Raw genomic sequence first — 6000 nt, forward strand, 5'->3', positions numbered from 1 at the left:
CATTTTGGATACTATTGTGTTGTTGCATGAGAAAAGGGGTCTTCTATTTATAGATGTCCAAAACCTTTCCTCCAATAAAGAGGTTAGGAAAATATGGAAAAGAATTATATTTTCCTTTCAGAAAAAGTGAAACTAATTATGGTATTACTTTTATTTTCCTTTCAAGAAAAGTATAACTTAATTTTGGTAAGAAAATCAGGACAAAAAACCCTAACAAGAGATGGGGTGATCGGGTATGTTGATTCTGATTTTGCAGGAGACCTTGATAAAAGGAGATCCCTTACAAGCTATGTTTTCACCATTGGTGGTTGTGCTATTAGTTGGAAAGCTACTTTATAGACTACAATTGCTTTGTCAACTACTGAGGTAGAGTACATGACTATTACAGAGGCTTGCAAGGAAGCTATTTGGTTGAGTCTGTTTGGTGAACTTATCAAAGACTTACAGATTACTATGATCTTTTGCGACAGTCGGAGTGCTAGCTTCCCTTACAAATGAGGAGATGTTTCATGAGAGAACAAAGAACATCGATGTTCGGTATCATTTTAGCGTTAAATTATTGCTCGTGGTGATATTGTGGTAAGCAAGATTAGTACCTATGATAACCCCACTGATATGATGTCCAAGACACTACCAAGTGCCAAGTTTGAGCATTTCCTAGACTTAGTTGGTGTCAACAGTTAAGATGTACCCTTAGGGACTTTTGTGGTAGAGGTGGAGAGTTTTCTTGAAACGGATTTGAGTTCTAAACTAGAATTCGTGTCAAGGTGGAGATTGTTAGAGTTTGTGATCCGAATTTTGTTGATTCGACTGTGAAAAGTTCGTGGTGCGACCAATGTTAAGATTTATTTGGGGGGGGGGGGGGGGGGGGGGGGGGGGTGGGGGGGGGGGGTGGGCAGATATGATTTTGGGCGTAGGATTTATTTGTACGCACATATTATATGAGTGCGATTTAGTAGGGTTGTTTTGGACAGTTTTTATATACGTCATTGAGACTTTCGTCTCCTCATTGTATTCCTCTCCATTATAGTAAAATTCCTCCTCCTCTATCCGTGATTCTTCCCGTCAAGGATTTTCACGTAAATCTGTGTGTGTTCTTTTTATTTTCTTTTGTTTTGTGGTATTGCTTATTCCTATCTGTTTTATAACAATATATATAGAAAGACACCTAGTTAAACCATTTACTAATAAGTAGTAACTACTTGAGCAAACTGATCAATACTATTTTAACTTGTGTCTTGTCATACCCATAAATAACAAATGCAATAGTTATCAGTTGATTCCGTACCCATAAAGTTAGTGGCTGAATCACTTAATTTCCTGGAGATCGAAAATACCTTGCAGCCCATCCGGCCTCATTCATTGGTATAGCATGGCAATCGTGATAAAATTTTAAGTCAAGTCAATTGTTTCATCGTTTTTGATTGATTATATCTAAAATCCATCATCTGATGGAATAAATATTCTGTATGTCCCATAATGAAATACCTTGGAGTATACTGACCAAAGAGAAATATTGTATAGAGTTTTATCAAACTTAATTAAGGATCTAAGTATGTTATCTCGCACATGATCTCGGTACAAATCATAATTGTTAAGATGAACATGGTAGATGTGTATCTTGTACTGATTATTAAGATGGTGGGGCAGCCTAGTCACTAGAACATGATAGAACTACAAGTTTATATAAGGGATTCAAAAAAGTTCTAGAATGTGGCAGTTGTAACCAAATGCATACCCCTCCTAATAATTGATTATTTTCTTCTTATTCATCAAATCAGCTAATGTAATGCGGAGGTTCAAATTGATCTCTCTCTTGGCAATCAATGTTATGGAATCCCAACCCTTCCCCTCCCCTCACCCACCCCACACACTCTAAAAAAACACAAATTCAAAAAAGAAAGGAGCAATTCTGCATGTTAGTTTTAAAAAGAAATAGTTACCCGCCTAGAAACCGTGTCAACCTTTGTACAATATTTTAATCTAACTAAATATATAAATCGTGTCAACCTTTCTACAATATTTTAATCTAACTACACATATAAGGAATAAATAAACTTTTGAGATCTTGAAATAAGGGGAATTAATCTTACTATCGCTTTCATATTCCCGATAATCAGAGTGTCCAACTTCAGACCAATGACTAAAGTTTTAACAAAAAAGCTACTCTTATAACTCATAATTTGTTTGTCCAATTTACAGTTCCCTCTTTATCTTTTGTCAATTTTTTTTTGTTTGTTATTATTGAGTTGATGGTTGCGACCATGGGGAGAAAAGTAACGTGGGATGCGTAGGAGGTTATAGCAAAATGTTTGTGCAAATATGGTTGTGAATTGACTTATATTTTTTTGGTATTAATCACATCTAGCAGTGTATGTTGAGGTTTAGGAATTCTATGGGATTGTCCGGTTGATGGTATTAAAATAATTAATCTTAATATAAAATTTTGTGTAAGATAATACTTTTTTCGTCCTATGCGGTGGTGTTTGATTTGATATTTTTGAATTTGCTAATCCGTTTTGCCCAAACATCGCAAGTACAAGGCCTCAGGCTGCGATAGCAGAGAGTGAATTTTCGTGGATTAGCAACCGCAAGACATTGATCTTAATCGCGTGAGAGTTGGAAGATAGGCTTTGTAATTGCAAAACACCTTTGGTAGCGAGCGTGATAAGTGACACCCAATAGCATAAATTGGAGTATAGAATTGAGAATTGAGAAGCAAAATATGGTTGCATGTCGAATATACAACCTTTACATGATGGACAAGTAAAGCTATTAGGAAAATCTATGATTGAACTTACAACTCGAAAATCAAAATATGGTTCGTACGTCAATCCACGAAGACAAGTCCAAGAACCTTAATTGGCCATCAACGAGGACTTTAAGAGTAATTCATTGACTGTAGATCAAGCAATGATCGTGAATTGGGTCACAGATCGTGGCGGCGAAGCAGTTTCCTATTTTTAAAATTTCAACTGATCCAATAATAGATAATACTAGTTGGTTTAGTTTTGAGGAGAACAACTTTATGTTGGGTTCTAGATCAAAAGTGTGAATGGAAAATGGAGGGAACCAAGTGGAGGAAAAAAATTGAGATAACACTAAAAAAATGGATAGTGTACAAAAAAATTGAGATAACACTCAAAAATGGAAAATTTACTTAAAAAAATGAAAAGTTTACTAATTCTCCCACATTGGTGGGAGAAGGAAATTTTCAAGTGTTTAAATTAAGGGACACCTCACATGGTAAGTGAGGCAATAACCAAGAGGTGTCTCGCATTGTTGTCGCTTGCTCGGCTTGGCTTAGGATTCGGATTGATTGATAAGATGGATTGTTAGGCCATTTTATCTTGGGAAAAAAATTTCATAACCTCGGGTATTTGAGGGGAATTATTGAATTATTTCGTTAAGGACACTCCGCGAAATCAGGGGACTTGGCCTTTTCTGTTTCATCTTATTTTCTTAAAAACACTTCTTTGAAAGGTTCTTTTGATCTTGTATTGAGGGTGTTACATAACTTTATAGGTGTTCTTGTTTTATACTTGAACTTGTGTTGAAGTTGTTATGCCGAAATACTGATTATGTGTACCCATAACTAACAATCTTAAGGAAATAATTAATTTTCAGAATCTGTGTTACTTGGTTTATGGAGATTAAAGCTTTAAGGTTTCTACTCCATTTGAACTTAACTAGTGGTTTGAAGAAATAAAATCTTCATCACAAGTTAAAGATCACTCGGTTGATGATTGAATGTCATAAAAACTTCATCGTTAAACTACAAACAAGTGGTGTTTAAAATTGCTACAACTTTATAAGGTGTATTTAGATAGACTAAACTTACTGTCTTATTGTGACAGAAAAATGACTTCTGACGGTCAAGTGAATGGTGCTGCAATGACTGTGGCAGCAACTAATATTGCCACAACGAGTCGTACGAGAGCTCCGCAAGTAATGACACCAGCGGAGAAACCCAAAAAATTCATCGGTGTTGATTTCAAAAGGTGGCAACAGAAGATGTTCTTCTACCTTACAACTCTATGTCTTCAAAGATTCATATCTGAAGAAGCTCCACGGGTGCTCAAGGGAACTTCGGACCAGGAAAAATTTATCGTTATGGAGGCGTGGAAACACTCCGATTTCCTATACAGGAATTACATTCTAAATGACCTCCAAGATGAACTGTACAATGTGTATAGTGGAATGAAGATGGCAAAAGAGTTGTGGGGTGCGCTAAAAAGAAAATACAAGACTGAGGATGCTTGAACCAAGAAGTTCTGTGTTGCAAGATTCCTTGAATTTAAAATGATTGACAACAAGTTTGTTGTATCTCAAGTTCAGAAAATGCAAGTGATCATCCATGATCTCCTCGCGGAAGGTATGAGTTTGATGAATACCTTCTTTGAACATATTAAAAATGTTCTTGATATTCACATACACTTTTTTGTAGGTTTGATCGTGAACGAGGCGTTTCAAGTCGCAACGATAATTTTGAATTTACCACCTATGTGGAATGACTTCAAGAAATACTTGAAAAATAAACGAAAGGAGATGACAGTTGAAGACCTCATGGTGAGCCTACACATTGAAGAAAATAATAAAGCCGCAGAGAGAAGGTCTAGAAGAAATTCTACAATGAATGGATCTAACATTATAGAAGACGACCCCAATTACTCAAAAAAGCATAAGAAAGCTGGACAACAAAGCAACCGACCTAAGAAGAAATTTAAAGGAAAATGCTTTATTTGGGGCAAGATTAGCCACAAATCTATAGATTGTTGTGCCTCAAAGAAAGGAAAAAAGAAGGATCAAGCAAATATGACTGAATACAAGAAAAACATGGATGATCTATGTGTCATTCTTTCGGAATGTAACTTTGTGGGAAATCCTCGAGAATGGTGGATGGATTTTGGTGTCACCTGCCTTGTTTGTGCAAATAAAGATTTTTTTGCTGCGTTTGCTCCAACTCAAGGCAAAGAGAACATTTACATGGAAAGTTCCGCAACTGTAAAAGTTGAAGGAATGGAAAAAGTTTGCCTGAAAATGACATCAGACAAAGTGTTGACTCTTAACAATGTCATGTATGTACCGAAGTTAAGAAATAACTTGATTCCTATATCACTTCTTGATAAAAACGAATTCAATTATGTATTTATTTTCGGAAAAATTGTACTTAGTAAAGGAGAAGTGTACGTAGGAAAAGGCTACCTCACTGAGGGCCTATTTAAGATGAATGTAATGATTATTGAAATCCATAAGAGTTCTATTTCTTCTTACTGTCTCGAGTCTAATGATTTGTGACATGAACGATTAGGATATACCAATTATAAAACTTTATGAAAGCTGATTAACTTAGATGTTTTGCCAAACTTTGAGTATAATAAATCAAAATGACAAATGTGTGTGAAATCAAAGTATGTTAAGCATCCGTATAAGTCCGTTGAAAGGAATTTTGATTTCCTTAGACTTAATCCACACTGATATTTGTGATATGAAGTCAACACCATTTCATGGTGGAAAAAGTATTTTATAACTTTTATTGACGATTGCACAAGGTATTGTTATGTTTATTTGCTAAACAGTAAGGATAAAGCAATAGATGCATTTAGGCAATATAAAATAGAAGTTAAAAATCAGTTAGAGAAAAAGATGAAAATAATAAAAAGTGATAGGGGTGGAGAATATGAATCTCCCTTCGCAGAAATTTGTGTAGAGAATAGTATTGTCCATTAAACTACGGCCCCGTATTTATCTCAATTTAATGAAATTGTGGAAAAGATAAAACGAACCTTGAAGGAAATAATGAATGCCTTACTTATAAGTTCAGGTTTACCGCAAAACTTGTGGGGGTAGCTATCCTTATATCTAACCGAATACTCAATAGAGTGCTCCATAGTAAGACACAATTAATTTCATATGAAAAATAAAAAGGAAGGAAATTCAACTTGAAATATTTCAAAGTGTGAAGGTGTCTAGTGAAGGTCCAAGTTCCTATGCCTAAAA

This window comes from Capsicum annuum, chromosome 1, assembly GCF_002878395.1.
Source record: "Capsicum annuum cultivar UCD-10X-F1 chromosome 1, UCD10Xv1.1, whole genome shotgun sequence".
Lineage (NCBI taxonomy): Eukaryota > Viridiplantae > Streptophyta > Magnoliopsida > Solanales > Solanaceae > Capsicum > Capsicum annuum.